Source organism: Anolis sagrei, chromosome 2 (assembly GCF_037176765.1).
Source record: "Anolis sagrei isolate rAnoSag1 chromosome 2, rAnoSag1.mat, whole genome shotgun sequence".
NCBI lineage: Eukaryota > Metazoa > Chordata > Lepidosauria > Squamata > Dactyloidae > Anolis > Anolis sagrei.
Genome location: NC_090022.1, coordinates 7851542 through 7869019, shown reverse-complemented (window position 1 = coordinate 7869019; position 17478 = coordinate 7851542). Strand labels below are relative to the sequence as shown.

The window sequence follows — 17478 nt, the reverse complement described above, 5'->3', positions numbered from 1 at the left end:
AGCGGGCCAGGCGCGGCGGCTCCGCCCCTTGGCCCACCCACGGATTGGGGAGAGGAGGTGGGTGCAGCACCGGGGGAACAGGAAAGGGAGCCGGTCATGGGGAAGGGATCGAACGCGGAGAACGATTGAGCGCCGGCTCTGCTTGTGCACCCGGTGGCCGGGTGGAGCAGGAACGAGAGGGGCTAGGCGAGGCTCAAGGGCCCGGCCCCTTTGGGAAGGGGATCGCCCGGCAGCCAGGCAAGAAAGCCGAGGCTCCCCCCAGACTGCTAGGGCTGTTGTGAGCTGAGGGGCGCTCCTCAAGTGGCAGTCGAGGGCATTTACAGAGGCACCTCTGCGCCCCTGGCAAAAAAAAGTGTTCTGCAACCGCTTACTTCGCGTAATGGACGAGCCGCCCCTGGTTTAATCCCTCTGATTCATTTCATGCACAATGAAACTTCTCCTCTCAGCAAAGTATTTACAATACACTCCATGTATTTATATGGCGTCTCTCCTGTGATGGTTTTTTTTTTGAGGGGGGTGCAATGTGAGGGTTGATCGCCAATTGAAATTCCTGCTACACTACAAGTTTCTGAATCTCGGCATTCAGGACTAGATAAACAGGCGAGACAAACTAGGATGTATTGTCGAAGGCTTTCATGTCCAGATTCACTGGGTGATTGTTGGTTTTTTGGGACTGTTGGCCATGTTCTAGAAGCATTCTCACCTGACGTTTCACCTGCATCTATGGCAAGTATTTTCAGAGGTTGTGAGTTCTGTTGGAAACTAGGAAAAACTGGGTTTATATATCTATGGGAAGTCCAGGGTGGGAGAAAGAACTCTTGTCTGTTGGAGCTAGGTGTGAATGTTTCAATTGGCCACCTTGCTGTGGCCCAGTCTGGTGATCTGGAAAATAAAGTACTGAGAAAGTGTTGGTTTCTAATATATGTAATTTTTTATGCTTGTGGGTAAAGAATATTGCCTGTTGTTTCTTTGTCAGTGTTGATGTAGATATTGTCTGGTTTGCCTAATCTGGAACATGCAACATATAATTGTCCTTCTTTAGGGGTCCCTTTCAAATCTATGATACTATATCTGTCATATACATATATGTGTGTGTGAATCATATATATCTATCTATATCTATGACTGGATGGCCCTTTGTCAGGAGGGCTTTGATTACGTTTTCTTGTCCTGGTGAAGGGAGTTGGACTGGATGGCCTTAAGTATGCGGGTTCTGTGTGGGAGGTTTGCCCCAATTCTGTCATTTGTGGGGTTCAGAATGCTCCCTGATTGTAGGTGAACTATAAATCCCAGTAACTACAACTCCCAAATGTCAAGGTCTATTTTCCCCAAACTCTATCTGTGTTCACATTTGGCCATATGGAGTATTTGTGCCAAGTTTGGTCCAGATCCATCATTGTTTTGAGTCTACAGTGCTCTCTAGATGTAGGTGAACTACAACTCTCAAACTCAAGGTCAATGCCCACCAAATGCTTCTGGTGTTTTCTGTTGGTCAGGGGAGTCCTGTGTGCCAAGTTTGGATCAATTCCATTGTTAGTGGAGTTCAGAATGCTCTTTGATTATAGGTGAACTATAAATCTCAGCAACTACAACTCTCAAATGACAATATCATAATTGTTTGAGTGATGGTCACTCCTTGTGTTGTAAGACTTTTTGTTGCCAAATTTGGTGTGATTTCGTTCATTAGTTCTTTTGTTTTTAAGGTACTCATTACGCACAAAGCATTTTTATATATATAGATTAGTATTTCAGTGGAAAGTGTGGGTCTGCTTTTGGCTCATGAGATAGGATTGTTGTTGTTGTTGTGAGCTTTCAAGTGGTTTCAAACTTAGGTTGACCCTGAGCAAGGTAAATGACCTTGGAGGGCCGTATCTGGCCCCAGGCCTTAGTTTGAGGACCCCTGCTCTAGAACATGGCCATACAGCCTAAAAATACCTACAACAACGCACAAACTAGGATGCTTATGGGGATATTTAGCAGGGAAGAGTGTGGAGGAGGCCCAGATCTCTGTTCCTTTCTCTACCCAATTCTCGTCTTAATTCTCTTAGAATGGGAAGGTGAGGGAACTCATGCAGGTGACTGTATGAGAATGTGGGTATCTAGATTTGCACCAAAAGCAAGTTAGATAGTGGCCTTCTTGGAAGAGAAGGTTCAGTGTCTAGAGATCCAGGTATCCACACTCCATCATAGAATCATGGAATCAAAGAGTTGGAAGAGACCTCATGGGCCATCTAGTCCAACCCCCTGCCAAGAAGCAGGAATATTGCATTCAAATCACCCCTGACAGATGGCCATCCAGCTACTGTTTAAAAGCTTCCAAAGAAGAAGCCTCCACCACACTCCGGGGCAGAGAGTTCCACTGCTGAACGGCTCTCACAGTCAGGAAGTTCTTCCTCATGTTCAGATGGAATCTCCTCTCTTGTAGTTTGAAGCCATTGTTTCGCGTCCTAGTTTCCAAGGAAGCAGAAAACAAGCTTGCTCCCTCCTCCCTGTGGCTTCCTCTCACATATTTATACGTATTGGGGAGGGAGACTTCCTCTTGGATTCAGCAAAGCAGGTGAAAAACACACATGGGATCTCTCTGGAGAGGAGGTGACTGTGCAAACACAGGAGGTAGACCAGGAATAATTCTGTAATTTGGAGCTACAGAATCAACTTGAGGGTTTCTCCTGTATCAGAACAAGGAGTGGTGCAACGCAAGTTGTCGTCAGGGAATGTGCAGGTGCCTATGGAAGAATCAGCACATGGAATGGCCTCTGCCAAATCTCCAAGGAGATACGTGTAAGATTTCTCTTCTGTGTGACTCTCCTGGTATTTATAGGGCTTCTCTCCTCTGTGATTCATTTCATGCCCTATGAGGCTTCTCTTTTGACTGAAGCCTTTCCCACACTCCAGGCATTTATATGGCTTCTCCCCCGTGTGCGTTTTTTGGTGCCTCTTGAGGAGTATTCCCTGACTGAAACTCTTCCCACACTCGAGACACGTGTATGACTTCTCTTCTGTATGACTATTCTGGTGACTCTTGAGGCCTGATTTGTAGCTGAAACTCTTCCCACACTCCAGGCACTGATAGGGCTTCTCTCCTCGGTGAATCATGCCATGCCCTATGAGGCTTCTCTTTTCGGTAAAGCATTTCCCACACTCCAGGCATTTATATGGTTTCTCTCCGATGTGGGTCTTTTTGTGTCTACTAAGGTCTCCGTTATGATGAAAGCTTTTCCCACAATCGAGGCATTTGTATGGTTTCTCTTCTGTATGCCTATCCTGGTGATTTTTAAGGACCGATTTGAAGCTAAAACTCTTCCCACACTGCAGGCATTTATAGGGTTTCTCTCCTCTGTGATTCATTTCATGACCCACAAGACTTGTCTTGTCAATAAAGCCTTTTCCACACTCCAGGCATTTGTATGGTTTTTCTCCTGTGTGGGTTTTCTGGTGTCTCGTGAGGGCTCCGTTATGATGGAAGCATTTCCCACAATCCAGACATTTGAATGGTTTATCTTCTGTGTGTCTATCCTGGTGATTCTTAAGGACTGACTTGTAGCTGAAACTTTTCCCACACTGCAGGCATTTATAGGGTTTCTCTCCTCTGTGATTCATTTCATGACCTACGAGGCTTGTCTTGTCAATAAAGCCTTTCCCACACTCCAGGCATTTATACGGTTTGTCTGCCATGTGGGTTTTCTGGTGTCTGGTGAGGGCTCCGTTATGATGGAAGCTTTTCCCACACTCTAGGCATTTATATGGATTATTATCAATGTCAATAGTCTTACTATTATTGCATTCTTCGTTGCTAGTAAGGTGTACGCTAATTCCAAAGTTTTCTTCCGATTGATGGAATTTAGGTTGTGGTTGATCTATATGGTCTGTGATATGATCAATCAGGTATGTTGCCTGATTGAAGGAGTCATTTTCATAGACAAGGCAGTCCCCAAACTCCCTGCTTTTGTCTGTTACTCCTTGGATTGGCAATTCTGAGGTGTCAGCAGGGCACTGGTCCCTTCTACCTTCTTCTGCTTCCATTCTCGCTTCTTCCTCCTTTTCACATTCCTCTGTTTGTAGCAACACATCACATGGCACTTCTCCATTTTCATTCCCTCGCCCATCACCACCTTGAAAGAAGAGACATAAACAGTAAGAAGGAGTGAAAAAAAGAGCAGGAAATCAATCAACTAGCACAAATACAATGAGAGAGCATGAGAAAGAAGTTGTGAATTCTTGCAATGGATGAGAGAACCATCATCTAAGCCAGTGTTTCTCAACCTGGGGGTCGGGACCCTTGGAGGGGGGGGGGGGGGGGTAGCAAGGGTGTGTCAGAGGGGTCATAGAATCATAGAATCAAAGAGTTGGAAGAGACCTCATGGGCCATCCAGTCCAACCCCATTCTGCCAAGAAGCAGGAATATTGCATTCAAATCACCCCTGACAGATGGCCATCCAGCCTCTGCTTAAAAGCTTCCAAAGAAGGAGCCTCCACCACACTCCGGGGCAGAGAGTTCCACTGCTGAACGGCTCTCACAGTCAGGAAGTTCTTCCTCATGTTCAGATGGAATCTCCCCTCTTGTAGTTTGAAGCCATTGCTCTGTGTCCTAGTCTCCAAGGAAGCAGAAAACAAGCTTGCTCCCTCCTCCCTGTGGCTTCCTCTCACATATTTATACATGGCTATCATGTCTCCTCTCAGCCTTCTCTTCTTCTTGGGTCACCAAAGACCATCAGAAAACACAGTACTTTCGAGGTTCTTGTGGGTTTTTTCGGGCTATAGGGCCATGTTCTAGAGGCATTTCTCCTGACGTTTCGCCTGCATCTATGGCAAGCATCCTCAGAGGTAGTGAGGTCTGTTGGAATTAGGACAATGGGTTTATATATCTGTGGAATGGCTGGGGTGGGGCAAAGAGCTCTTCTCTGCTGGAGCTAGGTGTGGATGTTTCAACTGACCACCTTCATTAGCATTTGAAGGCCTGGCTGAGCCTGGGAAAATCCTTTGTTGAGAGTTGTTTTAATACCAGTATTTAAAAACTCTAAAATTACAACAGCAAAACAGCAGAGAGGAAACAACCAGACACAGCTTAACACCTCTCAACAAAAGATTTTTCCAGGCTCAGCCAGGCCTTCAAATGCTAATGAAGGTGGTCAGTTGAAACATTCACACCTAGCTCCAGCAGGGAAGAGCTCTTTGCCCCACCCCAGCCATTCCACAGATATATAAACCCATTGCCCTAATTCCAACAGACCTCACTACAGTAGAGAACAATAATAACAGTAAATTTACCACGAAGGATTAAGCATTAAGATAAAACTATAACACAGTCAGTGAGTCATAATTAACTGAAACATAAATAAACATTATAATGAATACTCTCAGAGCAGTTCAAAATGCAGTTACATTAAAAATGGCTGGCGCTGGTGTTCCTTTAAGATGTATCGTGGCAGCCATATAGCGCAAGTGGAGTTTTACCACTTTGATCAGAAACCAGAAATTTATTTTATTTTTTTATTTTGTGTACTTATACCCCACCCTAAAACAAGTAAAACAACTTAAAACAAGTAGCAACAGTAAGAACCGACCACGGAACAACAGACTGGTTCAAGATTGGGAAAGGCGTACGGCAAGGCTGCATCCTCTCACCCAACCTTTTCAACTTGTATGCAGAACACATCATGCGAGGATGTGCGGGGCTGGATGAATGCAAAGCTGGGGTGAAAATTGCTGGAAGAAACATTAACAACCTCACATATGCAGATGACACCACTCTGATGGCCGAAAGCGAGGAGGAGCTGAGGAGCCTTCTAATCAAGGTGAAAGAAGAAAGCGCAAAAGCCGGGTTGCAGCTAAACGTCAAAAAAACCAAGATTATGGCAACAAGAATGATTGACAACTGGGAAATAGAGGGAGAAAATGTGGAGGCCGTGACAGACTTTGTATTTCTAGGTGCAAAGATGACTGCAGATGCAGACTGTGGCCAGGAAATCAGAAGACGCTTCCTTCTTGGGAGGAGAGCAATGTCCAGTCTCGATAAAATAGTGAAGAGTAGAGACATCAGACTGGCAACAAAGATCCGCCTAGTCAAAGCCACGGTCTTCCCTGTAGTCACCTACGGATGTGAGAGCTGGACCTTAGGGAAGGCTGAGCGAAGGAAGAGAGATGCTTTTGAGCTGTGGTGCTGGAGGAAAGTTCTGAGAGTGCCTTGGACTGCGAGAAGATCCAACCAGTCCATCCTCCAGGAAATAAAGCCCGACTGCTCACTGGAGGGAAGGAGACTAGAGACAAAGTTGAAGTCCTTTGGCCACATCATGAGGAGACAGCAAAGCCTAGAGAAGACAATGATGCTGGGGAAAGTGGAAGGAAAAAGGAAGAGGGGCCGACCAAGGGCAAGATGGATGGATGGCATCCTTGAAGTGACTGGACTGACCTTGAGGGAGCTGGGGGTGGTAATGGCCGACAGGGAGCTCTGGCGTGGGCTGGTCCATGAGGTCACGAAGAGTCGGAGACGACTGAACGAATGAACAACAACTACATATCCCGCCCTTCTCACCCCCGAGGGGGGACTCAGGTTCACAGGTGATCCATGACCCTGAGCAACACTGTAGAAAGAAATGGCAATTCCTAAACTGATTTTTATGACCAAGTAACAGAAGGATCCTTACCCAAAGAAACCATCATTTTATAATTCTCCTCCATGACCTCCCAGTGCAGGGCCCGTTGACCCGGATCCAGCAGAGCCCACTCCGCATCATTGAAATTCACACCCACATCTTCAAAAGTCAGCTGAAAGAAGAGAGTTTGGATATAGAGATTGATACCGCTCATTCCATGCCAACATATACACAAGCCATCTCAATGAAAGTGTGAACCCAGGGTTCAAAGGGAGAAGATGGGCCTTCTGGAGTAGGATTTGTGACCTTTCTATCCATAATCTTAAAAAATGCTAAAAGTGAGGAGCACTGTGTGGGATGGAGTGGATGCGTATTGTTGATGTTATTGGATACAGACACTCTCTTCTTAGCAAATAGTTTCAACCGCTCTACGTGGGGTTGCCTTTGAAGACTGCTCGGAAGCTTCAAATGGTCCAACGCTCATCAGGCAGGATACTAACAGGAGCGGCACTCAGGGAGCATACAACTCCTCTGTTGCGCCAGCTCCACTGGCTACCAGTCTGCTACCGGGCACAATTCAAAGTGCTGGCATTAGTCTATAAAGCCCTAAACAGTTCTGGCCCAACTTACCTGTCCGAAAACATCTCCTCCTATGAACCAGCTAGGACATTAAGATCATCTGTGGAGGCCCTGCTCTCGGTCCCGCCTGCAACACAGGCACGTCTGGCAGGGACGAGAGACAGGGCCTTCTCAGTGGTGGCCCCTCAGCTGTGAAACACCCTTCCTACAGATATTAGATCGGCCCCCTCCCTATTGGCATTTCGGAGGAAGGTGAAGACCTGGTTGTTTGAGCAGGCATTTGAATAGGCAGTGTAATGAATATAGGAATACAGGAAACAACGGATGATGAGATTGGATCTTGATTCTACTTATGAGACACTAATGAGATGTTATATTGATGTTTGTTTATTATTTTATTGTTTTAATCGTTTTTAACTGTTTTTATGATGTGGAGCATTGAATTTTGCTATTGTATTGTCGAAGGCTTTCACGGCTGGAATCACTAGGTTCTTGTGGGTTTTTTCAGGCTATAGAGCCATGTTCTAGAGGCATTTCTCCTGACGTTTCGCCTGCATCTATGGCAAGCATCCTCAGAGGTTGTGAGGTCTGTTGGAAGTGGGAAAAATGGGTTCATATATCTGTGGAATGGCTGGGGTGGGGCAAGGAGCTCTTCCCTGCTGCAGTTAGGTGTGAATGTTTAGCTGATCACCTTCATTAGCATTTGAAGGCCTGCCTGAGCCTGGGAAAATCTGTTGCTGGGAGGTGTTAATCTGTGCCTGGTTTTTTCCTCTCTGTTGTTTAGCTGTTATAATTTTAGTCAGCCATAGCAGAGCACCTGATGAACCAGCCTGGACACAGCATATTATTTGAGAACACAGAAATGCTGGACCACACCAACAACCACCATGTCAGACTACACAGAGAAGCCATTGAAATCCACAAGCATGTGGACAATTTCAACAGAAAGGAAGAGACCATGAAAATGAACAAAATCTGGCTACCAGTATTAAAAAACTCTAAAATTATAACAGCTAAACAACAGAGAGGAAAAAACCAGGCACAGATTAACACCTTCCAGCAACAGATTTTCCCAGGCTCAGACAGGCCTTCAAATGCTAATGAAGGTGATCAGTTGAAACATTCACACTTAACTGCAGCAGGGAAGAGCTCCTTGCCCCACCCCAGCCATTCCACAGATATACGAACCCATTTTTCCCATTTCCAACAGACCTCACAACCTCTGAGGATGCTTGCCATAGATGCAGGCGAAACGTCAGGAGAAATGCCTCTAGAACATGGCTCTATAGCCCAAAAAAACCCACAAGAACCTAATTTTGCTATTGTTAACTGCTATTGTTAACTGCTCTGAGTCGCCTAAGGGCTGAGAAAAGCAATGAAGTAAGTAAGTAAATAAATAATTAATCTTCTCAGGTCTATCAGCACTTTAGGCTCAAGGTTATATGTCTCAAGGCAATAGCATTGTAATTTTACAAGTTCGTCAGCCCTCTTTGCCAAAGGGTGATGGCGTTTCGTCACACTACAAATCCCAGGATTGCACATCACTGAACCATGGCAGTTACAATAGTGTCAAACTGCAATAATGTGCACGTTTACTCCAGGTTGAGCCAATGAAATACTAAATACAGGATTAGGACTGGAGCAGAATGCACCATTTGGCTCCTAGTGGAAGATGAAGGCCTTCAAGGACAGCGAACTGAGACTTCTTAACAAACAAACAACAAAAATCCAAGCTTGTCAACCATGGAGACTTTCACTATTACATCCAGTTCACTTCCATTTCCATTCTTTTACCTGATCTTGTTCCACCGAAGCCATTTCTCCTGCACCACAAAGAGATGAACGTCTTCCCAGCATCCTTGGCTCATCTCCTGTGAAACGCCAAAGATGGGAGGGGAAGCTTAATTTCTTTGTTTTTTGAAGTCTATTTTTAAGCCCCAAAGAAGTTTACAATTCAAACAACACAAAAAGAACAGATGACCAGCCCTCCACATATTCTAGGGTTAGTGGCACAGGACCCCTGCAAAATTGGGAACACCACAAATTTAAAAGTACTTGTTTTAATCTCAGAGAACATCTATATATATAAATCTGTTAGGTTGGTTCAACCGGACAGCAAAACTCCACAACCCCCCAACGAAACTGTACCAAAATTGCCATGCCCATAACACAACCCACAAGGTACAAACATATCTACTCAAAATGAAAAACAACACAACAACACACTCACAAAACGGCAAAACAACAAAACTCAAAAAACCCCAACGAAACTTAACAAAAATTGCCATGCCCATAACACAACCCACAAGGTACAAACATATCTACTCAAAATGAAAAACAACACAACAACACACTCACAAAACGGCAAAACAACAAAACTCAAAAAAACCCGACCAAACTTAACCAAAATTGCCATGCCCATAACACAACCCACAAGGTACAAACATATCTACTCAAAATGAAAAACAACACAACAACACACTCACAAAACGGCAAAACAACAAAACTAAAAAAAAAACCAACGAAACTTAACCAAAATTGCCATGCCCATAACACAACCCACAAGGTACAAACATATCTACTGAAAATGAAAAACAACACAACAACACACTCACAAAAGGGCAAATCAACAAAACTCACAAACCCCCCAACGAAACTTAACCAAAATTCCCATGCCCATAACACAACCCATAAGGTACGAACATATCTACTCAAAATGAAAAACAACACAACAACACACTCACAAAATGGCAAAACAACTGAGCATGCGCATTGGTGCCCAGCCACAAGTTCCCTGGCGTGCGCACACAGTTCCCTCTGTGGAAGCCATGCCCACTCCAAGCCCCGCCGCGCCGCTTCCCGCACACACACACCCCCTGCCGCACGCACACACACAACCCCACGCTCCATCACTCCCCCCACCGCCACACACACACGCGCAACCCCACTCCCCCCGCTGCCGCACACACACACGCAACCCCACACTCCATCACTCCCCCCACCGCCACACACACACGTGCAACCCCACTCCCCCCCGCTGCCGCACACACACACGCAACCTCACACTCCATCACTCCCCCCGCTGCCGCACACACACACACAACCTCACGCTCCATCACTCGCCTGCCCCAATCTTACCTCCTTTTACTTCACGCCACCTCCAAACCCCACCCCGCCCCTTCCCGCCCTGTCAAAATCCAGGAAAGACAGGAGGGAAGGAAAGAAGGAAGAAAGAGAAAGGGAGATAAAGAAAAGGGGGAAGGAAGGAAAGTTAGAGAAAGAAGGAAGAAGAAAAGGAAAGAAAAGGAAAGATGGAAGGAAAGAAAAGAGAGACAGCAGAAGAGAAAGAAAAGGGGGGAAGGAAGGAAAGAGGTAGAGAAGGAAGAAATGAAAGATAGAGGGAGGGAAAGAAAAAAGGGGAAAGAAGGAAGGAGAGAAGGAAAGAAAAAAGGGAATGAAGGAAGGAAAGAGGGAGTGAAGGAAGGGGGAAGATGTAGAGAAAGAGGGAGGGAAGGAAAGAAGGAAAGAGAGAAGGAAGGAAAGAGGCCAGAAGAGAAAGAAAAAGGGGGAAGGAAGGAGATAGAGAAGGAAGAGGAGAAGGAAAGATGGGAGGGAAGGAAGGAAGGAGGGAAAGAAGGAGAGAAAGAGGGAAGGTTGGCCACAGCAACGCGTGGCGGGTAAAGGTTGTTATTTCTATGATTATTATGATGCTATTATTCTTCCTATGAGACCCTTTTAGGGGGAATGGGAGAGGTGTCAGGTCCCAGAGGCAATGCATTGCATTATTGTTATTGTTATGATGGTGGTGAAATAAAAGGAAATAAAAAGAGAAAGAAGGAAGCAAACAGGGAGGGAAGAAAGGCAAAGGAAGGAAGGGGGAGGGAATGAAGGAAAGAGAAGGATGAAACCAAGTAGTGAAAGAAGGAAAGAAAGAAAGAAAGAGGTAGAGAAGGAAGAAAGGAGAGAAAGGGGGAGGAAAAGGGGGAAGGAATAGGTAGGGACCTCTCTTTCATAATAGTCCAGATATCTACCTCAACTTTGATAAGTTTTACTATAGGTCACAGCAACGCGTGGCAGGGCACAGCTAGTTTCTTTAGGAATTTCTATATTTCTCTAAGGTGACCTTCCATCCAGAGATTAGCTGCCAGGTTATTAACTGGAGCACCGTTTAGGGAGAGAACCAGCTCCACTGGCTGCCAGTCTGCATTTCACAAATTAGAGAGATGGGCCAAAACTAACAAAATGAAGTTCAACAGTGACAAATGCAAGATACTCCCCTTTGGCAGTAAAAACGAAATGCAAAGAGACAGAATGGGTGACGCCTCGCTCGAGAGCAGTACGTGTGGAAAAGATCTTGGAGTCCTCGTGGACAACAAGTTAAACATGAGCCAACATTGGGATGTGGCAGCAAAAAAAGCCAATGGGATTTTGGCCTGCATCAATAGGAGCATAGTGTCTAGATCTAAGGAAGTAATGCTCCCCATGCTCTAATCCGCTTTGGTTAGACCACACCTGGAATATTGCGTCCAATTCTGGGCACCACAATTCAAGAAGGATATTGACAAGCTGGAATGTGTCCAGAGAAGGGCAACTAAAATGATCAAGGGTCTGGAGAACAAGCCCTATGAGAAGCAGCTTAAGGAGCTGGGCATGTTTAGCCTGAAGAAGAGAAGGTTGAGAGGGGATATGATAGCCATGTATAAATATGTGAGAGGAAGCCACAGGGAGGAGGAGGGAGCAAGCTTGTTTTCTGCTTCCCTGGAGACTAGGACGCAATGGAGCAATGGCTTCAAACTACAAGAGAGGAGATTCCATCTGAACATGAGGAAGAACTTCCTGACTGTGAGAGCCGTTCAGCAGTGGAACTCTCTGCCCCGGAGTGTGGTGGAGGCTCCTTCTTTGGAAGCTTTTAAACAGAGGCTGGATGGCCATCTGTCAGGGGTGATTTGAATGCAATATTCCTGCTTCTTGGCAGAATGGGGTTGGACTGGATGGCCCCTGAGGTCTCTTCCAACTCTTTGATTCTATGATTCTACTTGTTTTAATCTCAGAGAACATTTCTTTAGGAATTTCTATATTTCTCTAAGGTGACCTTCCATCCAGAGATTAGCAGCCAGGTTATTAACTGGAGCACCATTCAGGGAGAGAACCAGCTCCACTGGCTGCCAGTCTGCATCCGAGCTAAATACAAAGTGCTGGTTCTTACCCTTAAAGCCCTAAATATCATAGGTCCAGACTATTTGACAAACTGCATCTCCCTATACAGACCAACTTGGACACTGCGGTCATCGGAGGAGGTCCTCCTCTCAGTTCCACCCCCTTCCCAAGCATGGCTGGTGGGAACGAGAGAAAGGGCCTTCTCTGTGGCTGCCCCCCACCTCTGAAACTACCTTCCTAAGGAGTTAAAGATGGCCCCCTCCCTCCCCGCTGAAGACATACCTTTGCTCACTGGCTTATGAGAAGGAGAAATAGTAGTTGGTAATACCACCCTTATACCTCCATCCGTATCCGTGCCCTGCTCACCCCACCAGCTCAATAGATACCTTGAGCAATGATTAATCGATTTGCCCCAAAGAAATGGGAAATTATTGCTCTCATTTGATGTTTTGTCTTATGTCTGTTATAACAAGCTGTGCTTTTTATTTAATTTTAGTTTGTTAAGTTATAATTCGTATTTATCTGTTGGGTTGTACAAATTTTGTTAGTATGGATGTATTGATGTATTGTCGAAGGCTTTCATGGCCGGAATCACTGGGTTGTTGTAGGTTTTTTCGGGCTATATGGCCATGGTCTAGAGGCATTTTCTCTATGGTCTATATGGCCATGGTCTAGAAAATACCTCTAGACCATGGCCATATAGCCCAAAAGAACCTACAACAACTCTATGGATGTATTGTTGTTGTATTCGGGCATTGAATGTTTGCCTTTTATGTTTGGAATCTGCCCTGAGTCCCTTTGGGGAGACAGAGCAGAATATAAAGTATTATTATTATTATTATTATTATTATTATTATTATTATTATTATCGAAAGCTGGCCATTAAGATTGCACTGGAGAACCTATAAATGGCCAACAACTGTTCTCCATAGGAACCTCTAAGTCATAGAATCATAGAATCATAGAATCAAAGAGTTGGAAGAGACCTCATGGGCCATCCAGTCCAACCCCATTCTGCCAAGAAGCAGGAACATCGCATTCAAATCACCCCTGACAGATGGCCATCCAGCCTCTGTTTAAAAGCTTCCAAAGAAGGAGCCTCCACCACACCCCGGGGCAGAGAGTTCCACTGCTAAACGGCTCTCACAGTCAGGAAGTTCTTCCTTATGTTCAGATGGAATCTCCTCTCTTGTAGTTTGAAGCCATTGTCCCATTGCGTCCTAGTCTCCAAGGAAGCAGAAAACAAGCTTGCTCCCTCCTCCCTGTGGCTTCCTCTCACATATTTATACATGGCTATCATATCTCCTCTCTGCCTTCTCTTCTTCAGGCTAAACATGCCCAGCTCTTTAAGCCGCTCCTCATAGGGCTTGTTCTCCAGACCCTTGATCATTTTAGTCGCCCTCCTCTGGACACATTCCAGCTTGTCAATATCTCTCTGGAATTGTGGTGCCCAGAATTGGACACAATATTCCAGGTGTGGTCTAACCAAAGCAGAATAGAGGGGTAGCATTACTTCCCTAGATCTAGACACTATGCTCCTCTTGATGCAGGCCAAAATCCCATTGGCTTTTTTTGCCGCCACATCACATTGTTGGCTCATGTTTAACTTGTTGTCCACGAGGACTCCAAGACCTTTTTCACACGTACTGCTCTCGAGCCAGGCATTGTCCCCCATTCTGTATCTTTGCATTTCATTTTTTCTCCCAAAGTGGAGTATCTTGCATAGTTGTGGCCTGCACAACTAGCAGTCCTCCAGGTGTTTGGGCCTCCAGCTCCCAGAAGGCCCAGCCAGCTGTTTCAATACTCAGGAGTTCTGGGAGCTGAAGTTCAAAACACCTGGAGAGCCAAAAGTTGTGCAGACCTGCTCTAGGTCTTTTGCTAGGACAATGGTTAGAATCATAGAATCAAAGAGTTGGAAGAGACCTCATGGGCCATCCAGTCCAACCCCATTCTGCCAAGAAGCAGGAATATTGCGTTCAAATCACCCCTGACAGATGGTTAATCAAGCTGGAGGAGCTAAAGTCTCCCAAAGATAACATTAAATCAAATCTGCAAAAAGCCAAACGTGAAAATATGGAAGACTGGCTGTATAAGGGATTGTCAAGTGAAAGCAAATAAGGAATTGCCAGAAAGGTTTTTCTGGTATCAGTTTTCATGAAATGCAGACTGTTTCATATAATGCCATCTTAGATGTATACATTCTCAAAACTGTTCTCAAAATATTATAAGTGCCATCTTAGGTAAAAGTAAAGGTTTTCCCCTGACATTAAGTCCAGTCGTATCCAACTCAGAATCATAGCGTTGGAAAAGACCTCCTGGGCCATCCAGTCCAACCCCCTGCCAAGAAGCATTCAAAGCACCCCCGACAGATGGCCATCCAGCCTTATTGAAAGCTTCCAAAGAAGGAGCCTCTACCACACTCTGGGGAAGAGAGTTCCATTGCTGAACAGCTCTCTCTCACAGTCAGGAAGTTCTTAGAATCATAGAATGATAGAATCAAAGAGTTGGAAGAGACCTCATGGGCCATCCAGTCCATCCCCATTCTGCCAAGAAGCAGGAATATTGCATTCAAATCACCCCTGACAGATGGCCATCCAGCCTCTGTTTGGAAGCTTCCAAAGAAGGAGCCTCCACTACACTCTGGGGAAGAGAGTTCCATTGCTGAACAGCTCTCTCTCACAGTCAGGAAGTCCTTCCTAAAGTTCAGATGGAATCTCCTTTCTTGTAGATTGAAGCCATTGTTCCAGGGCAGCAGAAAACAAGATTGCTCCCTCCTCCCTATGACTTCCTCTCATGTATTTATACATGGCTATGGTGTCTCCCCTCACACCTCCTCTTCTGAAGGCTAAACATGCCTTTCTTTCACATATTTATACATGGTTATCATGTCCCCTCTCAGCTGTCTCTTCATCAGGCTAAACCTGCCCAGCTCTTTAAGCCGCTCCTCATAGGGCTTGTTCTCCAGACCCCTGATCATTTTAGTCGCCCTCCTCTGGACTCTGGGGTTGGTGCTCATTTCCATTTCTAAGCCGAAGAGCCGGTGTTGTCCAATGTCATGTGGCTGGCATGACTGCATTAGATGTATACATTCTTAAAACTGTTCTCAAAATATTATAAGAAAACAGCAATGGAAACACATATTTGGGGAGACATGACAAAATATTCTACCTTTAGGAGATCTTTGGGTGTGAATAAAGACATCTTACCTAGTGGAGCTCCTCCCGTGTCCTCCTCCAGTTTGATCCATCTGGAAGGCAAGCTCCTGCTGGTATATGGAGGAACATCCTGGGCCTGAAGGATATCACTCTCCTGCTGCTCTTCCTGCAGTGTCTTCTCCTCTTCTTCCTGACTTAGGAGGAAACCTTCAGCCAAAGCCACAGCCTGGGAGCTGGTCTCTGCCCCACATTCCCTCACCCAGCTCTCCATCTCGGCAGGAAGGACGGCCAGGAACTGCTCCAGGATCACCAGGTCCAGCATCTCCGCCTTGGAGTGGCGCTCTGGCTTCAGCCACCGATGGCAGAGAGCGTGGAGTTGGCTGCAAAGTGCTCGAGGACCCTTATCCTTGTGGAAATGGGCACGCCGGAAGAGTTGGCATAGAACATCTGAACTGAATGCCTTCTCATCTAGAGCATCCTGCCTTGTTCCCCCCCAAAATCCAGCACTTCTTCTGTCCCACATTTCAACGGGCCCTCTTCTTCCTTCAGGACTGATTTGGTTTGCTTCCTCCATCTTCACTCTGGGCTCTATCTGGGCTGAAGCACCTCTTTCCTTCTTCATCCGAAGGCTACACAATGCAATAGATATATCAAGTCCAGGTTAATAAACTACCAGTCTCAAGAGAAAAGAGTTATTTGCAATTTGGGGGGGGGGGGGGGTCTGCAAGTCTTTTTCCCATAGAGAAAGCAAAGACCCTTCAAAAGCACATTTTGAGAGCTCCTCACTCATCATCAACTGTGAGAGGGAGTCATCCAGTCAGATATAAGCATCTTGTTGGCTGATGGAACTAGCCAACAAATTCATCTAATTTATTTATTTGTATTTATTTACTAGTTGTACCCGCCACGCGTTGCTTTGGCCAACCTTCCCTCCCTCTTTCTCTTCTTTCTTGACTCCTGAGTCCCTCTGCGGATGGCTATGGAAGCCATCCTTAGAGGTTGAGAGCTCTCAACCTCAGAGGTTGTCTGCTATAGACGTGAGCAAAATATCAAGAGAGAATGGTTCTGGAAGGTGGACATACAGCTCAGAAAACTCACAGCAACCCACTTTCCTTGGTCCTTTGAACCTTAATAATAACAGACAAGTTTCAATATATTGTCGAAGGCTTTCATGGCTGGAATCAATAGGTTCTTGTGGGTTTTTTCGGGCTATATGGCCATGTTCTAGAGGCATTTTCTCCTGACGTTTCGCCTGCATCTATGGCAAGCATCCTCAGAGGTAGTGATTTCTGTTGAAACTAGGACAATGGGTTTATATTGTGGAATGATGGGGTGGGGCAAAGAGCTCTTCTCTGCTGGAGCTAGGTCTGAATGTTTCAACTGACCACCTTCATTAGCATTTGAAGGCCTGGCTGAGCCTGGGAGAATCTTTTGTTGAGAGGTGTTAAGCTGTGCTTGGTTGTTTCCTCTCTGCTGTTCTGCTGTTGTAATTTTTGAGTTTTTTAATACTGGTAGCCAGATTTTGTTCATTTTCATGCTCTCCTCCTTTCTGTTGAAATTGTCCACGTGCTTGTGGATTTCAATGGCTTCTCTGTGTAGTCTGACATGGTGGTTGTTGGAGTGGTCCAGCATTTCCGTGTTCTCAACTAATATGCTGTGTCCAGGTTGGTTCATCAGGTGCTCTGCTATGGCTGATTTCTCTGGTTGAAGTAGTCTGCAGTGCCTTTCATGTTCCTTGATTCGTGTTTGGGTGCTGCGTTTGGTGGTCCCTATATCTTAAATAATATGCTGGACACAGCATATTATTTGAGAACACAGAAATGCTGGACCACTCCAACAACCAGGCTCAGCCAGGCCTTCAAATGCTAATGAAGGTGGTCAGTTGAAACATTCACACCTAGCTCCAGCAGAGAAGAGCTCTTTGCCCCACCCCAGTCATTCCACAGATATATAAACCCATTGTCCTAATTCCAACAGACCTCACTACCTCTGAG

General features: G+C 45.6%; 1 pseudogene; it reads right to left on the bottom strand.

Annotated features, from left to right (window-relative positions):
• Nucleotides 1–496: 496 nt before the first annotated feature.
• Nucleotides 497–17478, bottom strand: part of LOC137095990 (zinc finger protein 850-like) — a 90457-nt pseudogene continuing 73475 nt past the window's right edge.